Source organism: Pseudophryne corroboree, chromosome 11 (genome assembly GCF_028390025.1).
Source record: "Pseudophryne corroboree isolate aPseCor3 chromosome 11, aPseCor3.hap2, whole genome shotgun sequence".
Lineage (NCBI taxonomy): Eukaryota > Metazoa > Chordata > Amphibia > Anura > Myobatrachidae > Pseudophryne > Pseudophryne corroboree.
Genome location: NC_086454.1, coordinates 172,632,092 through 172,655,221, shown reverse-complemented (window position 1 = coordinate 172,655,221; position 23,130 = coordinate 172,632,092). Strand labels below are relative to the sequence as shown.

At 45.6% G+C, this 23,130-nt stretch overlaps 1 protein-coding gene and 1 pseudogene across 1 annotated transcript in view; both read right to left on the bottom strand.

The window, feature by feature from the left end:
- EFEMP2 (EGF containing fibulin extracellular matrix protein 2) overlaps nt 1–23,130 on the bottom strand; it is a 127,645-nt gene that overhangs the window by 90,129 nt on the left and 14,386 nt on the right. The window lies entirely within an intron of this gene.
- Nucleotides 16,176–16,295, bottom strand: LOC134970804 (5S ribosomal RNA; annotated as a pseudogene).

The window sequence follows — 23,130 nt, the reverse complement described above, 5'->3', positions numbered from 1 at the left end:
GAACCTGAGGTAACACTGATGGGACAATGCTGTCGGCACATGCAGATAAGCATCCTGTATATCCAGAGATACCATGTAATCCCCTGGTTCCATGGCCAAAACTATGGAGCGTAATGTCTCCAAGTGGAACCTTGGGACCCAAATGTATTTGTTTAACATTTTGAGATTGAGGATGGGCCGAAACGACCCATTTGGCTTCTGGACCAAAAATAGGTTGGAGTAAAAACCCCTCCCTCATTGTGCCTGGGGTACTGGAATAATTACCCCGGACTGAAGCAATTCCTGAACTGCTTATTGCAGGGCCCTGGCCTTCACCTCTCTGTGAGACGGGCTGGTACAAAAAAACCTTCGAGGAGGCTGCTTCTTGAAAGGGAAAACATAACCCAGAGATACCACTTCTTGCACCCAAGCGTCTGTTGTCGACTGCTGCAATATGTGTGCAAACTGAAGAAGATGGCCCCCTACCTTGGAGTCCCCCAAGTGGAGGCCCGCACCATCAGGCTGATGGTTTCTGTTCTGATTTGGAAGCTGGCCCTCTAGTGGCCCACTGCTTCCTTTTTTTACCAGACTTATTGTACTGGGTTTGTTTCAAATAATTTTTACCTTTTGTTTTACCCTGCCACCGAAATCCCAAGACTTTAGGATTAGGATTATAGCTGGCAGGAAACCTGACCTTCTTGGATTCAGCTTCTGACTCCAGAATATCTGTCAATTCCTTACCAAACAGGATGTTCCCAACAAAAAAAGGTAAAGCTTCCAGAACCTTTTTGGATTCTGAATCAGCTTTCCATGTACGTATCCAAATTGCTCTGCGAGCAGCTACCGTTAAGGCTGATGCTTTAGAAGTAATTGCACCCATATCCATTGCTGCTTCTTCTAGGAATAGCGCAGTCTGTTTCATATGGGCTATATGAGACTCCTGCTCCCTAGTAGGTGCTGAGAGCCCATTTTCCAATTCTTCAGCCCATTCAACAACCGCTTTTGCCATCCAGGCTGAGGCCATAGCAGGCCTTATGACTGCTCCTGACAGAGAAAATGTTTTTTTTTAAAATCCACTCTTCTGTCTGTGACATCATTTAATGACGTAGATGGCAAAGGTAAAATAGATTTTCACACTAGTCTAATGACGTGCGTATCTACCTTAGGAGGCACTTCTCTTTTTAAACAGTCCCCAGTTGGAAAAGGGTAGTAAGAATCCAATTTTTTGGGAATTCTATATCTCCTATTGGGCGTAGCCCAAGGCTCCTCCATGATTTCCGTCAGTTCCTCTGACCCTGGAAACTCAACCCTAACTTTTTTGGGACGTTTAAACACAGGTGCTTTAGTTTTAACTATTGGCTCAGCTGAATCTTCTAGAGACAGAATAGCCTTCATTGCTCCAATTAATAGAGCTATATCTTCTGAGCTGAAACCCTCCATTTGTTATGGTGAAGTAGAGTATATGGAGTCATCATCTGTTACATCATCCTGTGTAGCCTGTGAATTTGATGATATATTTACCCTTGGTTTATCAGCTTGTTGACGTGTAGAAGCTGTAGGGGCTATACCATAAGATGAGAGCTGCATGTATGGGTTAATAGTGTACCCTATTCCTGCGGTTGGAGCTGCAGGGACCAACCTGTCAGCTATACTAGATAGAGTTTGTGCAAATATGGCCCAAGGTGGATCTATTTTTTTGTTGAAAAGGGATCTGCCTTGTAATCTGCTGAAACGAAAAACAATTTGCACATAACCCATCATTTGCCAATGATAGAGTTATTAACCCCACCTTGCAGGATAAACATGTTTTGAGTGTTGGTGTTACTGGTAATGTAACCTCGTCACCTTTGCCGCTCTTAGACATGATAAACAATCAACTTTTCCACAGTTTACTACACAATCTGTGACTGAAAACTCTTTATATGCATAAAAGTGAGATCAATCTGACTCCAACCCAAGCACCAGCATTGAGGTTCAGAAAAAACACTGACAAACATATATAAAGTCAGCAATCCCACTAGCAGTCAGCCACATGTTATATATTAGTCATATGAGCATGTTATCAACTACAACAGGTGTGGCCAACCAGTCAGAGACAAAGAGCCCCAAAAAATGTATTAGGTACGTCAAAGAGCCGACATCGAGCCGAAGGCGCACATGAAAAAATGGGGTGTGGCCTTGTGCCTTATAAGCCACGCCCCTGGTATAAAATACATTAAAAAGCCAGATCCAACATAAAATACATTGAAAAAGCCAGATTCACATAAAATATATTGAAAAATTCAGATTCACATAATACACTTCAGCTCCCCCATGTGTCACTCCAGCCAGCACCCTCCAGTGGCGCACGCAGGGGGGGATTCCGAGTACCTGGAAACCCCCCCACTGAAGACCCTTTTTTTAATTTGAGAGACGGAGACAGCTGTGTCTCCGCCTCAGCAAAAGCCGCGACGCGATCTCCGTAGCTCTCTGCATACAGAAAGAATGCCCGGAGTGAGATGCTAGCTGCACATGCTCCCTCCTTCTTAGTGCTGCTGGTCTGGTCTACTCTACGCTCCTGGCCTGGAACTGTATGTAAGTTTGTGAACTGGAAATGTAGAACTGGAACTGTATGTACTGTAAGTTTGTGGATGTATGCATGTATGTTTGTGTGTGTGCTTGTATGTGCATGTATTAATGTGTGTGATTGCTTTTAATATTATTTTGCACTGATCTATTTTTTGTATTTATGACCACTGCACCTCTTGTATGTGTGTGTGTGTGTATATATATATATATATATATATATATATATATACACACACATTATATGCATGCATCTAGATTTGTATTGTTTGTTCTTAACTGTATGTAATATTTCAGTGTTCTAGTAATGGTAGCTAAAACTGTCATTTCTTGCTGGGTCCTTATGCATACCGGTTCTGTGTATTTTATATTTTTCATGGAGTAGAAGGCATGCTCGTTGTTTAATTCTATGATGCCCTGGTTGAACCGTTCAAGCTTATGATGTATACTATTAGTGTGATTTTCCTTTTTAAAGTTTGCTCTTTTTGTAAACATATACAATGGCTTGTATCTAGTACTGCTTAGGCAATTGCATACTGTGTGCCAGATCGCGGACTCTGCGTTCCAGCTGGAACACGGAAGTTGCGCTGAGACCGGAAGTGACGTGGTTGCATTCCAGCTGGAATGCTGAAACAGCAGCACGCTGGATCTGCGCTTAGCACGATGTTCAGTGTGTCGTGGAAGGTTACCACTACCCTCAAATGTTAATGGTATTGTACTGAGCTCCCCATGAGCCCTTTTCTAATAAGGGGGTGAGTAATGGGTTAGTTATTGGCGCTATATATTGTCAAAGTCGAAAAATATTGCAGTACACACATCACGTACAAAGTACACACAGATGGCCTCTGCGCGTGTACTTGTTCTGTTGTGCGTGCACATACTCGCAATTTGCGTATGGTCGCTCCCGCGGCCCTGCGCGTGGTATGGGTATTTACGGTAGAGTTTGTGAACGCATGGAGAGCTATCAAAACATTACATATTTAATCCAAATAGTGCACATTGTACACATAGTCCCCCTGCACCACATCAGAAAGTAACAACAGTTTAAATGATTCCAGAACAAAGGGATTCACCTTTACAGGATAAGAGGGACAGACTAAGGTTATAAGGTGGTATTTGGTATCCAGCTGTAGGGTATTTTAAGGGTAACATTCCGGTGTTGGTCTGCGGAAGATCGCATGTTCGTGCGGAGAGTTATGTGCAGAAGCAGAATATAGATATAAACTGTAATTACTGTATATTATGTATGCGGCGGGAATCCAGAGGAGACCACCCACAAGAGCAGTTGGGAAAGACATCGCCTACCTTTTCAAATCGACCTATGACCTCTCCTGTACTGTAAAAGTGCATTCCTGTGTCCAATGGACAAAGGGATTACAGTATCCATTGTATTGCTTTTGGAAGAATTGTATAAATAAAGCCTGCTGCAGCCTGGCACGGCACAAGACTCACAACGTTATCTATTAGATGACGGAGGACCGGACCGGGAAGCGCACGCGAATATACTCACGTATCTTCATTGACTGTAGCCATTTACTCTGTTATATTGTAGTGTATTATTTGTATTGTAAACCCCCTTTCAGCAATAATCCACTGTGGTGTCGGAACCCAGCGGTAAAATCACAATTGGTGTCGTGTCCTCATTGCCCTGCTAAGGTTTAAAGTGTTTTATCATTGCATTACATTACTGCTAAGGTTTAAAGTGTTTTATCATTGCATTACATTACTGCTAAGGTTTAAAGTGTTTTATCATTGCATTGCATTACTTTAAAGGGTTAAAGTGTATCTCTGGGTGTGCGCGCGCTGCGTGTACTTTGTACCCCCAGCGCGGCGTTTGTACGCAAAGTTCGTACAGTGATACGGGACTCCGTACGCAAACAGTGTATAAAGTACGTAGCGTGTGTACTAAGGTTAGCGGCCGCGGCGGCTCCATGGTAAAGTGTATTCTAAGAGTGTGTAAGGTATAGCTTTCATTCCTGTAAGATAATCAACATTATCAATTGGGGGCTCTCCGGTCTGCCACATTCTTACTGCCTAACAAGTCACAGCAGACTTAATCTATCAGCATAAGGGTGGACAGAAAGTATCCTACGTATCATTTTCTTGGTCGGTGGATGCACTGAAAACCCTACTTAATAGCTGATTAGATGGTGTCTGCTCTGTATGGTTTGTAGAGTTGCTGGTAGAACTCATAAGGTAAAGAGGTAAAAAGCTATTTAAAATCTGTGAAAGTTTTTTTTGGCGCCAAAACCGTACACAGCACCCATACTCTTTGCATACTCTCTAACATTGTTGCCATAACATTCAAATTGCTAGAATCATTTAAACTTATGTGAAAACCGGATATATTTGGTGCTATATAGTTAAAAATAAAATAAATATTTAACGAAGTAAGTGTAAGACACACACGCAGCCTGGCCTAGTTGTAAAGGTTTATACAGTAGAAACTGTGTGTTGTGTTAAGTGAGCGATCATAGTTAATATTGCTCACATTGATAGAATTGTGTGATTTGTGCTATTGCGGACGTACGGTTTTGTACACGTGTCTCGGACAAAGTACAAGACTGCGTAAGAGACATGCACAATCGCGTGTTTACGCAAATTGCGTAAGAAGTACGCTCGCTAAGTACATATTACACAATAGTTCGTTTAGTTTAAAGGTGGGCCAGTAGCCACGCTACAATAGCACCAAACTACCCGGTTTCTAAAGAAATTTAGTATAAAAACAAAATTTAGTATAAATAATTTTTTTAAATTGCCTCTGGGGGTAAAGCTGCCAACTTGAATGAATCCTAATTTTCTGTACAGAAAAGAAAAATAAAGTGTATTTGAGTGAGCGAATGCAGGACTGAGTGGATACTGAACCCAATAAGTAGTGATGAGCGGGTTCGGATCCTCGGGATCCGACCCGCCCGAACTTCACCTTTTTTTTTTACACGGGTCCGAGCGACTCGGATCCTCCCGCCTTGCTCGGTTAACCCGAGCGCGCCCGAACGTCATCATCCCGCTGTCGGATTCTCGCGAGATTCGGATTCTATATAAGGAGCCGCGCGTCGCCGCCATTTTCACACGTGCATTGAGATTGATAGGGAGAGGACGTGGCTGGCGTCCTCTCCATTATATTAGAAAAGAACAGAGTAAACTGAGTGACTTAGTTATGTGGGGAGGATTGGGGACGGGGAGCAGCTGTTAGGGAGTACAGTGCAGGGTTTACCACCAGTGAGTTAGTTTAATCCTTTTTTTCTCTGCCTTAAAAAAAATGCTCCACCATATCTGTGCTCAGTGTGCTGCACTGCTGCATGATATATCTGTGCTGAGTGCACTGCTCACACTGCCTAATTGTGGGGACTGGGGAGCAGTTATAGCAGGAGTACAGTGCACAGTTTTGCTGACAGTGACCACCAGTCCAGTATACGTTTGTCTGCCTGAAAAACACTCCTGTGGTGGCTTTTTTTTCTTCTTCATACTAGTTTAGCAGTCTGCTGACAGTGTCCACCAGGTCCGTTATATACAGTATATTATATATATAAGCAGTACGGTAGGCCACGGCTGTACCTACCTCTGTGTCGTCAGTGCACTCGTCCTCCATAAGTAATATAATACTATACTATCCATCCATCTACATTATTGTATACCTACCTGTGGTGGGTTTTTTTTTCTTCATACTAGTTTAACAGTCTGCTGACAGTGTCCACCAGGTCCGTTATATACAGTATATTATATATATAAGCAGTATGGTAGGCCACGGCTGTACCTACCTCTGTGTCGTCAGTGCACTCGTCGTCCATAAGTAATATAATACTATACTTACTATCCATCCATCTACATTGTATTGTATACCTACCTGTGGTGTTTTTTTTTTCTCTTCATACTAGTTTAGCAGTCTGCTGACAGTGTCCACCAGGTCCGTTATATACAGTATATTATATATATAAGCAGTACGGTAGGCCACGGCTGTACCTACCTCTGTGTCGTCAGTGCACTTGTCCTCCATAAGTAATATAATACTATACTATCCATCCATCCATCTACATTATTGTATACCTACCTGTGGTGTTTTTTTTCTTCTTCATACTAGTTTAGCAGTCTGCTGACAGTGTCCACCAGGTCCGTTATATACAGTATATTATATATATAAGCAGTACGGTAGGCCACGGCTGTACCTACCTCTGTGTCGTCAGTACACTCGTCGTCCATAAGTAATATAATACTATACTTACTATCCATCCATCTACATTGTATTGTATACCTACCTGTGTTTTTTTTTTTCTTCATACTAGTTTAGCAGTCTGCTGACAGTGTCCACCAGGTCCGTTATATACAGTATATTATATATATAAGCAGTACGGTAGGCCACGGCTGTTTCTACCTCTGTGTCGTCAGTGTACTCGTCCTCCATAAGTAATATAATACTATACTTACTATCCATCCATCTACATTGTATTGTATACCTACCTGTGGTGGTTTTTTTCCCTTCATACTAGTTTAGCAGTCTGCTGACAGTGTCCATCAGGTCCGTTATATACAGTATATTATATATATAAGCAGTACGGTAGGCCACGGCTGTACCTACCTCTGTGTCGTCAGTGCACTCGTCCTCCATAAGTAATATAATACTATACTTACTATCCAGCCATCTACATTGTTTTGTATACCTACCTGTGGTGGTTTTTTTTTTCTTCATACTAGTTTAGCAGTCTGCTGACAGTGTCCACCAGGTCCGTTATATACAGTATATTATATATATATATATATATAAGCAGTACGGTAGGCCACGGCTGTACCTAGCTCTGTGTCGTCAGTGCACTCGTCCTCCATAAGTAATATAATACTATACTATCCATCCATCCATCTACATTATTGTATACCTACCTGTGGTGGTTTTTTTTCTTCTTCATACTAGTTTAGCAGTCTGCTGACAGTGTCCACCAGGTCCGTTATATACAGTATATTATATATATAAGCAGTACGGTAGGCCACGGCTGTACCTACCTCTGTGTCGTCAGTGCACTCGTCGTCCATAAGTAATATAATACTATACTTACTATCCATCCATCTACATTGTATTGTATACCTACCTGTGGTGTTTTTTTTTCCTTCATACTAGTTTAGCAGTCTGCTGACAGTGTCCACCAGGTCCGTTATATACAGTATATTATATATATAAGCAGTACGGTAGGCCACGGCTGTACCTACCTCTGTGTCGTCAGTGCACTCGTCCTCCATAAGTAATATAATACTATACTTACTATCCAGCCATCTACATTGTTTTGTATACCTACCTGTGGTGGGTTTTTTTTTCTTCATACTAGTTTAGCAGTCTGCTGACAGTGTCCACCAGGTCCGTTATATACAGTATATTATATATATATATATATAAGCAGTACGGTAGGCCACGGCTGTACCTAGCTCTGTGTCGTCAGTGCACTCGTCCTCCATAAGTAATATAATACTATACTATCCATCCATCCATCTACATTATTGTATACCTACCTGTGGTGGTTTTTTTTCTTCTTCATACTAGTTTAGCAGTCTGCTGACAGTGTCCACCAGGTCCGTTATATACAGTATATTATATATATAAGCAGTACGGTAGGCCACGGCTGTACCTACCTCTGTGTCGTCAGTGCACTCGTCGTCCATAAGTAATATAATACTATACTTACTATCCATCCATCTACATTGTATTGTATACCTACCTGTGGTGTTTTTTTTTCCTTCATACTAGTTTAGCAGTCTGCTGACAGTGTCCACCAGGTCCGTTATATACAGTATATTATATATATAAGCAGTACGGTAGGCCACGGCTGTACCTACCTCTGTGTCGTCAGTGCACTCGTCCTCCATAAGTAATATAATACTATACTATCCATCCATCTACATTGTATACCTGTGGTGGCTTTTAGTTGTGCGCATTAAAATATGGAGAACAAAAATGTGGAGGTTAAAAAAATAGGGAAAGATCAAGATCCACTTCCACCTCGTGCTGAAGCTGCTGCCACTTGTCATGGCCGAGACGATGAAATGCCATCAACGTCGTCTGCCAAGGCCGATGCCCAATGTCATAGTACAGAGCATGTAAAATCCAAAACACAAAAGATCAGTAAAAAAATGACCCAAAAATCAAAATTAAAAGCGTCTGAGGAGAAGCGTAAACTTGCCAATATGCCATTTACGACACGGAGTAGCAAGGAACGGCTGAGGCCCTGGCCTATGTTCATGGCTAGTGGTTCAGCTTCACATGAGGATGGAAGCACTCATCCTCTCGCTAGAAAAAAGAAAAGACTTGCGGCAAAAGCACAGCAAAGAACTGTGCGTTCTTCGAAATCACAAATCCCAAAGGAGAGTCCAATTGTGTCGGTTGCGATGCCTGACCTTCCCAACACTGGACGGGAAGAGCTTGCGCCTCTTTTTTTCTTTGCGTCATGTGCTGTTTGGGGAGTATTTTTTGGAAGGGCCATCCTGCGTGACACTGCAGTGCCACTCCTAGATGGGCCAGGTGTTGGTGTCGGCCACTTGGGTCGCTTAGCTTAGTCACACAACGACTTTGGTGCAGCTCTTTTTTTCTTTGCATCATGTGCTGTTTGGGGACTATTTTTTTAAGTGCCATCCTGTCTGACACTGCAGTGCCACTCCTAGATGGGCCAGGTGTTTGTGTCGGCCACTAGGGTCGCTTAGCTTAGTCGTCACACAGCTACCTCATTGCGCCTCTTTTTTTCTTTGCGTCATGTGCTGTTTGGGGAGTATTTTTTGGAAGGGCCATCCTGCGTGACACTGCAGTGCCACTCCTAGATGGGCCAGGTGTTTGTGTCGGCCACTTGGGTCGCTTAGCTTAGTCACACAACGACTTTGGTGCAGCTCTTTTTTTCTTTGCATCATGTGCTGTTTGGGGACTATTTTTTTAAGTGCCATCCTGCCTGACACTGCAGTGCCACTCCTAGATGGACCAGGTGTTTGTGTCGGCCACTTGTGTCGCTTAGCTTAGCCATCCAGCGACCTCGGTGCAAATTTTAGGACTAAAAATAATATTGTGAGGTGTGAGGTGTTCAGAAAAGACTAAAAATGAGTGGAAATTATGGTTATTGAGGTTAATAATACTATGGGATCAAAATGACCCCCAAATTCTATGATTTAAGCTGTTTTTTAGGGTTTTTTGAAAAAAACACCCGAATCCAAAACACACCCGAATCCGACAAAAAAATTCGGTGAGGTTTTGCCAAAACGCGTTCGAACCCAAAACACGGCCACGGAACCGAACCCAAAACCAAAACCCGAAAAATTTCAGGTGCACATCACTACGCAATAACTAGGTGGTCGAAGCTAGGTGGTCTAGGTGGACACACTGGGTTAGTAGAGGCCCGGTGGCGTAAGGTTCGCAACCCTGCGTTATTAATTAGGTGGTCTTGGTGGACTGAGTGGTATCCCATACAACGCTAGGTGGTCTGCTAGGTGGTCTACAGCAATCGTAGGGCATATAGATAGCTAGTATCTATAGGCTGTGCTATTGCATCACATGTCCGTTTGTTCTGCACAGAGCAACGTGATATTATTGTGTCATATGCACTGTGGAAGAGCATACGCAGACGTGATTGTATAGACAAAGGGGTTTTTCTTTGATAACTTCGGGAAATCTCCCTGGTGGGCTTCACTGGAAAGGGTGAAGGATAGTTATCTAATTTCTCTGTTTTTCACCCTACAAACAATTCCAGTTGAAAGATACCGAAAAGGAATTTTTCGCTGCCTCTCTCAGGAAAATATTCCAAACAGAACTTCCACCGAAATAAATTACGGTGTTGTAAGGTCTGATAGGAGCCCTAAGTTGGGTACATTGCCTTCGCTATCAACAGTGTATGGTAGTACTGGCCAGCGTGGGCGCGAGCGAGTGGAAGGCGCTCAGGTATACTTCCACCGTCTACTTATATTGAGTATTTATTTTATTTTTTTCAATAAATGTTTATTGATTAAAGGTAAGAACATGTTATAGCGAGTAATAGAAGACAGCGTTTACAATTCAAATATCAATAAGTCCATTTGATACAAACAATGACTGTTTACGAGCTTAACATGGCCTGCTGTTGGGGAGCACCCCAACTAAAGCCTTATCTGAAATTCAAGGTCACTTCCGGCCATTCTAGGTGGTAGCTGTCTCAGTAAAACATTTCTAAATTTTAAAACAGTTCAAGAAAACAAACAGAAGAGCATAGGGTGAAAAGGAAGATAAAAATCAGAGAAGAGGAGGGAAAAAAAAAAAAAAAGGGGGGGGGTCACAGCGAATCTTCCGTGTCTAGTCTGGTCGGGGGTCTGAGGTGTGTGTTTTCAGCTTCAGTCGTTCCCAAGAGGGACAGCGGAGGAGCCCAGGTAGGGAACCAAGGTAGATGGTCTAGGTCATTACAGCAATGTCGAGTAAGCTTGTGAGGCCTTAAATTCGAGCCAAGGGGACCAAGTAGTTGTAAACCCTTGGTTCGTCTCCGGTGTCGCCCGCAATTCCTCCATAGTCATATACCAATCTACTCTGGCGACCCACTCCCCCATGGTAGGAGGGTTAGTCGATCGCCAGTGAACCGGAATGACCGCCTTGGCTGCGCTATTAAGAAACTTTAATAGAGATTTTTTATATGTTGACAAGGGCCATGAAGTACAGTTGAGTAGCCAGAAAGTAGGCTCCGAGGGAACCCCTGGATCCACTAACAATTTTGAAATTTCTATAACCTTGTCCCAAAAGAGACGAAGTTCGGGGCAGCTCCACCAGATATGCATCGGGGAGCCCGGATGGTTGTTACATCTCCAGCATGCATCTGGTACGTTGGGAAACATTTTGGCTAATGTTTGGGGACACCTATACCAACGAGAAAGGACTTTAAAATGCGTCTCGAGGACCGAGTAACTAGAGGAGCTGGCAAAGGTGGCCTGAAAGCTCTTCTCCCAATCCTCCTCCGACAAGTCTATCTGCACATCATGGCCCCAGTCTCTAGCATATTTGGGTAGATCTGTGAATTTATTCTCAATCAGTATTTTATAGCACCGTGAGAGGAAGTGTGGTGGGCGAGAAGGCTCCAGGCAGAGGCTCTCAAAAGCTGTTAATGGTCTACTCAGGCTCGAGCGTATAGCGCTCCCCATGGCAAAGTGTTTTAATTGGAGATATTTCCAGATCTCTGAGGGCGACAGGTTCCATTTGGATTGCATTAAGGGGAAAGGGACCATCTCTCCACGCTCCACCAGCCCACCAACACGTGTCACCCCCGCCCTTTTCCAGGAGTCGAATCCCCGGCCTGAGGCAGCCGGTGGGAAATCTGGGTTATTGAACAGTGGGGTCAGAAGGGAGTATTTAGAAGATATATGTGGTAGTACCCTAAGTCTACCCCAGCGTGTAAGTGTAGGGCCAATAGTAGGATGGTCTATATGTGGCAGCCTCGAGCGCCAGGGGTAGTATGCAATGGGGGCAGGCATCGCCGCTCCCTCGATATGGACCCACTGTTTTATGTCATGTGGGCGCGACCATTCCATAATTCGGTGGAGGATAATGGCCTCATAGTACAGAGTAAAGTGCGGTAGCTGAAGACCCCCCTTATGTTTAGGACGGAAAAGGATGTCGTGCCGGAAACGAGGCCGTTTATCTCCCCAGACGAAGTCCCTCACCAAATTATGTAAATCTCTGAACCATGCTTTGGGAATGGATATCGGGAGCGCCTGGAGGAGATAAAGGACTCTCGGCAGAACATTCATCTTGATGACACTAAGCCTCCCCAACCAGGACAGCCTTCTGTTACCCCAGTCCCGGAACTCAGAACGGAGTGAGGTCAGTAGTTTTTTTAAGTTTTCGTCAAAAAGGCGTGATAGGTCTTTATGGAGTGTGATCCCCAGGTATTTGAAGCTAGAGGGATGCCAGTGGAAGGGGAAGGACTGTTTAAGGTTATCAAGAGCTTGGGAGGGCTTTGACACGTTCACTGCCACTGACTTAGAGAGGTTGATCTTGAAGTTTGACATGGATCCAAATCTATCAAGCTCGTTCATCAGGTTGGGGACAGACACCACCGGGTTCGACAAGATAGCTAACAAATCATCTGCGAACAGTGCGAGTTTGAATTCTCTACCCCCAGCCGTGAGTCCCGAGATGTTCGGATTCAATCTAATGGCTCCCGCCAAGGCCTCCATACAGAGGACAAAAATTAGTGGTGAGAGGGGGCATCCTTGTCTAGTGCCATTCCTTATTGGAACCGGGCGGGACAGGTCCCCATTAATTCTAATCCTTGCAGAGGGGGAGTTATAAAGTGCTAAAATGCGCCTCAAACAGACCGGTCCCAACCCCAAGTGACGTAGGACCCCCTCCATGAACATCCAATCTATTCTGTCGAAAGCCTTTTCGGCATCGGTAGAGAGCACCACCATCGGTTCATGTTTGCTCGAGGCCAAGTGCATCAAATCAATGATCTTGGTGGTGTTATCGCGCGCCTCTCTTCCGGGTATGAAACCCACCTGATCCGAATGTACAATGTTGGGGAGTAACAGCTTCAATCTGTTTGCTATAAGTTTAGCAAACAGGTTGACGTCTGTGTTGAGGAGGGATATGGGTCGGTAACTAGCACATTGAGCCGGGTCTTTCCCATCCTTTGGTATAACCGTAATGAATGCCTCTAATGATTGAGGGGAGAAACCCCGGTCGTCAGAGATCTCATTGAATGCCAGTAACATTTTGGGCAGGAGAGCGCTCTTAAAGAGCTTGTAATAAGAAACCGTATAGCCATCTGGGCCTGGGCTCTTCCCGGAAGGAGCTTCCTTAAGGGCTTGTTCCAGTTCCGGAAGGGAAAAGGGGGAGTCTAGCCAAGCACTCTCATCTGCTGATATTCTAGGGAGTCCCACGTCACCAAGGCATCCCTCCACCAGGTCTCGAGTTGTCGTCAGGGATGTCGGGGTTCCTGGTGTCCGGAGATTATATAGTTTGGTGTAATAAGTGTGGAAGGTTTCAACGATGTCCTTCGTAAGGGTGCGGCGGGTCCCCGCCGCATCCTGTACTGACTGTATAAATAGCGTGGCCCTCTGCGCGCGGAGCGCCCTAGCCAGTAGCTTCCCTGGCTTGTTGCCCCATTGATAGAAGCGGTTTCTACAGAGCCTGTAGTCCCTCTTAATGTCTGCAAACTTAATGTCTGAATACTCGGGCGCAACAATTTGTTGAGAGCAGATCTCGTCTCGGTCAGGGCGGTCAGCACCGATGGGGAGGGGTTCGTTTTGTGTGATGTTTCCAAATCCTTAAGCCGCTGGAGTAAAGTAGACTTTTCCCCAAGTCTCTCTTTTTTCAGCATGGAGCCTAGCTGTATGAGCTTCCCCCTTAGGACACACTTGTGGGCCTCCCACACCGTGACCCGGGAAACATCTGGTGTCTCATTATCTAGAAAATAGTTCTCCATAGTCTCAAGCAGCTGGGGTTGGAACCTCGTATCCATTAGAAGTTGTTCATTCAACCGCCAGGTACATTGCTTGGAGTGTGGATGGGATGTCCCCAGGGTCAGGCTGACAGGAGCGTGGTCCGACCAAGTGATTAGTCCAATAGTTGTTTCCCTAACTAAATGTAGGAATCTGTGAGGTAGGAGGAGGTAGTCTAATCTAGAGTAAATGTCGTGGGGTCTGGAATAGAACGTATAGTCCCTGTCCCCGGGGTGTTGGAGCCGCCAGGTGTCAATCAGCTGGTGGTCGTGGAGAGACCGCCGGACCCTACGGTGCGATGCTAGGGAGGGTCTTGCCAGCGTCCCAGAGATGTCCACCTCTGGTCGGAGGGTCCAATTAAGATCGCCTCCAATAACTGGGATACCTGCTATCAAGGGGGCAACGCGATTGAGAGCCTTTGCCAAGAAACTGGGTTGTGATTGATTGGGAGTGTATAGGTTAATAAATGTATACAGCTGATCGAACAGTGTACATTTCACTAGGAGTATCCTGCCCTCCCCCAAGGATTCGGACGTTATATCTCGGAAGGGCAAACACTTAGATAGCAGAATAGAAACTCCTAGAGATTTACCTTTGCTGTTGTTATTGTAGAAGGAATGTGGGTAGTTACGGTCCTTGAGACCCGGGGCGACTCCCACCTTGAAGTGGGTTTCCTGTAAAAAAGCCACATCGGCTCTGAATGCAAATAGGTCTCTAAGCAACCTCGAGCGTTTCTCCGGGACATTGAGGCCCTTCACATTAAGGGAGATCAATTTTATGTTTGTCAGTTTAGAGTCCACCGCCATCGTTCAGAAACATAGAGGGAATGTTTAGTTCGACCAGGAAGACACGGCAACTCGCACAGCAGAAAGACACACAGTAAGGGGAGGGGGGAAGGAGAGGGGGAAAAAGAAACAAAAACAAAGAAAACATAAAGGAAGTAGGTCGATAGACCTAACATATGCAAATATCAGCTGAAAAAATAAACTGAATAAATGACAACTCTACCGCCTCCTGGGAGCTCGGACGCGCTAATCGCATCGGAGACCAAGAATACTCGGGCGGTGCAGGGGCAAACTGGGGGGTCAGTGCCAGCCCCGACCCCAACAGGGATTATAACATCACAATCAGTAATATATCTGAACAGTTTGATCACACAACTAAGAAGAACAACCACTGAAAAGAAATGGAGTTTAACCAGGAACAGGTATTTCCAATCCGTACAGGATTGGTGGACATTCATTGAGTCGAGTACGATCTCGATGCCCCGACCACCTCCTGTCAGGGAGAGTGTGCCGTACGGCAAGGAGATCCCCCGAGTCGGCAATAATTCTTTTAAGCTAAGGAAAGACCATCCGAAATTTCGCAAGTGAATGTTCCAAACCAGGCTGCGGCCTTCATCTCTTTGTCGACTGCGTGGAGGAACGCTGCTCCCTAGGGGGTCTCGAATTTCGGTGTACAAGGTGCCAGTCGTTGTCAGGGTGGGAGAGTTCAGGTGGGGCGCCGTCGGTCAGGGGCCCCTGCCATTCTGGAAGAGAGATTTGTGGTATTCCCAACGCTTCAAGAAAGGGGTTTGTGGGAGCCGCACCGGTCTAGCAACAATTTTTGTACGAAAAGCAATCTGAGTAATGTCCTCTGAGAAACTGAAATTTTTATGTTATAGAATTGCTTCAGATTAAGGTAACTGTGCATATAGAAAGATAGTATGTCTTTTAAGGAGCACTAAATATAGTTACCATTCAGTGGTGCTCCCATGAGTCAGAAATATATTGAGAAAAAGTACCAAATAAGAGAAATGGAAAAAGAGTAGACTCTTGTTTGGGAGCACTCTAACTCAGAGGAACTAGGTTGTATACGTGTTTTAAACTGGTAAAATCATGATTTTAATAGATTCTTGTTAAAAATATATAGAATTATCGGAGTTCAAAGCTTATTCTATGTGATTCAAGACTATTGTGCAAAAAATATCTATATCAATTTAGTAAATAATTAGCGAAAATTGCTATAATATAATGTAAGCCGGAAAAGCTTTAGAATTCACAAAAAAGGGGGGGGGGAAACACCTACTAGTCTCAATGGTGTCTGTCAAGTGAATATATGACCATCATTCATACTGCAAAAATCCCAAATGGAAAAAGTAGTTGCAGGGAATTAAATCATAGGTCATATGAATCCGAGTACCCATCTGTGACTTAGAATTGGGCAGCAAAATTTATTTGCAGTACCAGGATGTTCCAAGGTGGTCTCCCATCCGAGTACTGGTCCGGCCCTCCACTGCTTAGCTTCCAAGATCGGAAGAGATTGGGCATCTCCAGTGGGGTATGTCCGCAATTTCTTAAGCTAGCCCTTTCATTTGTCACTTTATATTGGAAATGGAATCGTTCATATTTTCAACAAGAAAAATGAAAGAAGGACAGACACACATGTGAACGGCAGGCTCAAAAAGTGCAGATTGGATATAACAATTGTATGGCAAACAAGTATCAAGGCCATAAATATCCAATCAAAGTGAATCCTTCCTTATTTGTATTGTACTATACACCAGTCAATTGTATATAGATAACAAAATCATTCTTACACAATAGTCTTGAATCACATAGAATAAGCTTTGAACTCCGATAATTCTATATATTTTTAACAAGAATCTATTAAAATCATGATTTTACCAGTTTAAAACATGTATACAACCTAGTTCCTCTGAGTTAGAGTGCTCCCAAACAAGAGTCTACTTCTTTTTCCATTTCTCTTATTTGGTACTTTTTCTCAGTATTCCCAACGCTTGACAGAAAAGGGGCAGGTCGGAGGGGTCTTTAAAGGTATATAGAGTCCCGTTGTGCGAGGTCTGAAGACCAAAAGGGAAGCTCCATCTATATTTAACGCCCAGCTTCCGAAGTTCTGTAGTGAGCGGGTGTAAGGCTCTGCGCTTCTGAAGGGTCGTCCACGATAGGTCCTGAAAGATCTGGAGTTTATGAGAGGCAGTCTCTATCACATCCATGCGGCGGGTTTTACGGAGGATCTCCTCTTTTTCCGTGTAGTAATGGAGCAGACAGATAATGTCGCGAGGACGATCAGACGGTGCGCTCCTGGGTCTCAAAGCTCGGTGGGCCCTGTCGAACTCAATTATGGAAGCGGGATCCCGGCCCAGAATTTCATTGAAAACCGTCGTGAGGAAGTCAGTGAGGCAGGCCGGTGTAATATCCTCCGATACCCCCCTGACCCTCAGGTTATTTCTCCTTCCGCGGTTATCTAAATCTTCTACGCGGTCTTGGAGCTGTTGAAGGCAGGACGCTTGTTTAATAACGGTGGCCCTGAGGGCATTATGAGCAGCTGCTGTATCTGAGGAGAAGCCTTCCAGCGTAGACAGGCGGGAGCCGATGTGTGTTATTTCTGCCTGAACCGCAGCAATCTCTGAGCGGACCGTCTCCCGGACTCTCCCCTCCAGGTGCTCAAAGTCCTGCTTAGTTGGAAGGGCCTGAAGCAGATTCAGAATCTGGGCGAGACTTCCCGGGTCCGTCGTGGCGTGTGGGGCTGCCGCCTGTGATCCCACTTGGGAAGCCGAGTCTGAGACAGGCGAAAGACGTGGGGTCGAGGGTAGGGAGGCATCCACCGTAGGGGCGGAGCCCTGGGGGAGAAGAAATTGCCTCATATCACTCGAGATTGGAGTATCCATTGCACGCGTCGGGGTGATTGTATGTGACTTCTTTCCTCTCCCTTGCGATCCTTTCTTTCCTCTCACCATGGGGCCCTTGGGTACGTCAGGAGAACATCAGAAGTAACGTTGTGTGATTAGAGCATCATCCCGTCAGGGTCAGCGCCAGCATGCCACCCCAGAATCTAGGTGGCTAGCCGGCCATCAGTATAGGAGTAAACTTGCAGAAAAGAAACAGACCGGCCGCTGGGCCATGGGTTGAGAGAAAATCCTAGATCCTCTATGGCAAAGCGATAGCCGCTGGGTGACACAGTGGGTGCCGGGCGCTGAAATGGCAGGGGTGACTGCAGGTATGTCCACTTTTCATGTGGCTCATCACATGGACCTGGGGAGACAGGGAGCATGCATGTGGACTGTGAGGAAGGAGCTGAGTAGAGCAGAGGTGACAGGGGCCAGAAAATCCCTGTATGCTGTCTCTGCTATGGGTTACAGTATTGTTGCCAGTCCCAAGATGGCCGCCGGCTGATCTCTAAAGCAGCTTCAGCTCACTGCTTCTTCCTCCAGGACCTAATTACAGGGGCCAGTTCAGCAGGGGTACCGGGAGGTTGTATCCTGTATTATCCCCCTCACAGGTGAGCTCCGTCCGCAGCCACTAAGGCCGAGTGTTCAGCGGCGCCAACCGCAAGATGGCCGCCGCCGCCGCCCGTCGCGGCCCTTACCTCGGGCTTCCTCGGCGGTCCTCAGTCCCCTGCTGGAGTCTCCTGATGTCTGTTAGAGCGGTGTGCCGTCAGTACGGGGGAGAAGATCCGCGGAGCAGGGCTGGCCCTCCCGAGTCCGGCTGACTGGTTCCTCCGGCGGCTCGTATACAAAATCCAGGTCCCGGCCTCAGCACCGGAGGTAGGCCGCAATCCGCAGGGGGCAAAACAGGGCCCCCCTGACTCCGCAGCGCTCACCCCCCAGCACCAGGTTAGTCAGTAGGCCCAGGTAGGCACTATACAGCCAGGTAATATTGAAAAACGTGGGCCCAGGCACTTTACAGAGGGAATCAAAGCTGGAGCTCCATGGGATCACAGCTTTCCCTGATGCCGGCCAAGCCACGCCCCCTATATTGAGTATTTTGGTGTTTGTGGGAATTTTTTAAAGATATTGGAAGAGACCCACAAATATGGGAGCCAGTTGCTCAAGTAAGAGACGTTTAGACAGGGTTCAGGCAGAATTGTGGCCAAAAGGCTCAGCAAGGTTTATCATGTGTGAAAAATATGGTTCACACACAGAAGTTTTATGCAATGAGTGGGTATGTATGACTAACAATGATAGGGTACCATTCCCTAGAGTGGGCAGCTTTGAACCAGAGGTATTACAGAACTTAAGGTTGAGGATTTGTCTGATAAAATCCAAGAAACGAAGGATTGAACATACAGATTGTTTAAATTTGTGGCAACAGGAGGGGGATATGCAAAGAGAATTAGCTCGCGCAGCAGGTTCCAAACATAGCGGGAAAACAATGGCGACCATATATTGTTGAGGAGAAAGTGGCTACAGGCAATGATACATTGGTACAGAAAAGGAGTGTAATTGCAAAATGTACTAACGCTAACCCTTGCCAGTTGTACCCAGTTTTACATTTTCCCCAGGACTGCGAACAAGAAGATGAGCCCAGCACGATATCGGCACTCTCTCTAGCAGCCACCATACAAGACACTCAGGTGGGCACGGCCCAACCAACAAGAGCAGTAGTAAGGCCCCCTAGTGGAGGGATAAGTGAGGTCGTGTCCACAGGTAAGTACGGTACCATATATTATGCAGAGACAATAGCACCTCACATTGTAGAGTCAAATCAAAATGATGTAATTGAATTAAATCCTGTCAGGGTAATCGCAGTCCCCAATGGGAAGACTGACGCTCAGGTAATAACTCCCGTCAGGAACATTGCCATGCATTGTCCCTGGTCCCGGACAGAATTAAGGTCAATTATGTCAGAATTTCCCGATCCCAGAAAAGATCTAGACGCATGCCAGAGGTTCATTAAAGAGTTAGGTAACGCTACCGAACCTACAAACAAAGATTGGCGAACAGTGCTACGGGTATGTTTACCCTCCAATATTGACCCCGCAAAATTTATAACTGATTGCAACTTAGACGCAGAAGTACCTCTCACTGATGAGTACACTCAGGAGAACGTACGACAAATCAATCTGCAATTAGGAATACATTTCCCTACTGTTGTCAAATGGAATAAAATCTTTTCCATAAGACAAAAGGAAGGTGAAACGGCATCCGAATATTTCCATCGAGCACTGCAGGAAATGGCTAGATACACTGGAATCGAGGACATTAGAGACAATGTACATCACAGGGAGGTAGCTGTTTCAGTATTAATGGACGGTTGAAGGAGGCACTCAGAACAAGGGTACAGACCTCTCTACCAAACTGGAGAGGTATCTCAGTGGCTGCATTGAGAGAGTCCGCTGTCGAGCATGATAGGAACATCATTAAACACAGGGAGTCACAGGGGGAAAAACTTATGACGGCAAGTATACAGGACCTTACGGCAAAACCCCATCAGCCGAAAACCCGGACCACTGTTGTTTGGGACAGACCTAGAACATGTTTTATTTGTAGGAAGGAAGGGCATTTTGCCAAAGACTGTAAGAGTAGTAGAGCGCATAGCCAAGATAGACCCCTAGACAGAGAATCCGAACCACACTACTACTCACATAATTGGGATCAGGGATCACATAGGAGAAGTTCCGAGCCACATGCAGGGGAAACAAGGAGGTACCCACCAGTGAGAGATGGGCAGACCTCCGGAAATTCTCAGCTACCTCCCCCACATATCGTAGCTGCCAATGCGCTGCGGGAGGGTCTCACCACACCATAGGGGTTGGGCCACACCTGTAGTCTGCAGCCAGTGAAGTTGATTGCTAGCCTTGGTAGTGAACCTGAGGTCATGATTGATGTAGCTGGTGTACCATTACCTTTTCTTGTAGATACAGGGGCGGCCAGGTCAGTGTTAAAGTCGACTGTAGGTATAAAAACCACGGGTAAAACAATTTCAGCAATGGGAGTAACAGGAACGGTGCAACAATACCCTTTGAGTAGGCCTGCAGAGATTACGATAGGGCCCTTGCAAACCAAACATTCTTTCCTGTTGGCTGCATCGGCTCCAACTAACCTGCTTGGAAGAGATTTATTGTGTAAAATGCGGTGTGTCATATATTGTACTCCTGAGGGTGTCTCTTGGATATACCCGAGAATCACGTTCAAGAAGTGCAAGATATATTAGACACCCCTCAAAGGCTAATGTCGCACTCTGCTGTTATAGACAAGTGTCCATCAAAGGTAGAGGAAATGATCTCACAAATACCAGGTTCCCTTTGGACCAAAGATGGACAAGACACTGGATTGATGGTGAATGTATCTCCAGTAGTAGTGCAAGTAAATGACGGTAGGATAGCTCCAAAAATCCCCCAGTATCCTCTGAAGCCAGAGGTAGAATTAGGAGTGTACCCCGTCATAGAGCGGTTGCTACAACAGGGCATACTAGTCAGGACGTCCAGCACGGCCAATAGTCCCATCTTCCCTGTGAAAAATAGTGGGGGGAGGGGTTACAGGCTAGTGCAGGATCTAAGGGGGATAAACAAGATAGTTGAGAGCCAATTCCCCGTAGTGCCCAATCCTGCTGTCATCCTCATGCAAATTCCCTCTACTGCGAAATTTTTCACTGTTATTGACCTCTGTTCTGCTTTCTTTTCTGTCCCTCTGCACCCTGACAGCCAATACCTCTTTGCATTTACATACAGAGGAGTACAGTACACCTGGACTCGTCTCCCCCAAGGTTTCATTGACAGCCGGAGTATTTTCTCCCAGGCCTTGCATGACTGTTTACAATCCTTTCAACCTGAGAGTGGATCAGTACTAATACAGTATGTCGATGACTTATTGTTGTGTTCTGACTCACTCGAATCGTCCTTGAAAGACACGAAACAGCTTCTGTTTCATCTTTCCCAAACGGAACACAAGGTTTCAAAGGATAAGTTACAGTTGTGCCAGACCAGGGTAAAATATTTGGGACATTGCTTGACGCAAGGACTTAGACACCTCACCGCTGATAGAATACAGGCGATTCGCGACATGACTGCCACAAACCTAGCAACAGATTCGTACTTTTCTTGGAATGTGTGGGTACTGCCGAAACTGGATCCCAGGGTTCTCCATACTGGCTTTACCTTTGCAAGAGATGGTCTCTTCGAACAAACCAGATCGGATCTCGCACACAGATGAGTCCGAATTGGCATTTGAGAGACTCAAACAGTGCCTATCACAGGCACCTGCATTAGGTATGCCAGATTATGGGAAACCCTTTGAATTGTACGGTACGGAAAGTGCTGGGTGTGCGGCAGGTGTCCTAACCCAGAGACATGGTGATGCCAGCAGGCCGGTAGCTTACTACAGTGCACAGTTGGACACCGTAGCGCGGTCTCTCCCCACATGCTTGCGAAGTGTTGCAGCGATAGCTTTGCTAGTAAGTAAAAGCGAAGATGTAGTGTTAGGACACAACCTGACCATCCATACACCTCATGCTGTATCAGCCTTACTGAACTCTGCCCAAACCAGACATGTCTCATCCGCGAGGTTTACAAGGTGGGAATTAGCACTAATGGCCCCTGTAAACATCACCATAAAGAGATGCAGCGCACTAAATCCTGCAACTTATCTGCCAAGTGTGCCTGGACAGGCACAAAGGGTGGAGGATGAGAATGATGGTGAAGGAGGATTTAGTGCAGACACTGATACGCATGATTGTATGGAATACCTGAATCAGACTTTCACTGCGAGACCTGACATTAGTGACAACCCATTGGAAGGCGTAGATTTTACCTTTTACACTGACGGTAGTTGCTACAGACAGACGGACTCGGGAGACCTGTGCACTGGATACGCAGTTGTAGACGACAGAGGTATCATAGAAGCTGATCCCCTGGACCCACCGCACTCAGTACAAGTTGCTGAGCTGGTCGCCTTAACCAGAGCGTGTGAATTGGCCAAGGGTAAGTCAGCTAATATATACACAGATTCTAGGTGGTCCCCGAAACGTTGGCCGTATCGATTACACTGCATTGAAGTTTTCACAAGTCTTCTGAGTGCCGCCTCTTATTCTTCATCTGTGTATATATATATATATATATATATATATATATATATATACGCACACACTACACACACACGGAAACCCCCCATAGTAAATCCTGAGTTTGCCACTGCCCTCCTGTCACTTCGGCCAGCACCTTCCTGTGTCACTTCAGTTTCCCTCAATTCATGCCACTGTAGCAGCCCCCTATTTGTCCTCTGTTTGCTGGTGGGTGTCTCATCTCTAGTATCTGACTCCTGCAGTTCTAAGTCCCCGTAATGCTGCTGCATGTTTTTCTGGAGAGCAGTGGTTACCGCCTCTGTTGTGGTCATGTGACTTTGTGTGTTAGGAGCCACATTTGAAGAAAGAAAGAGCCACATGTGGCTCA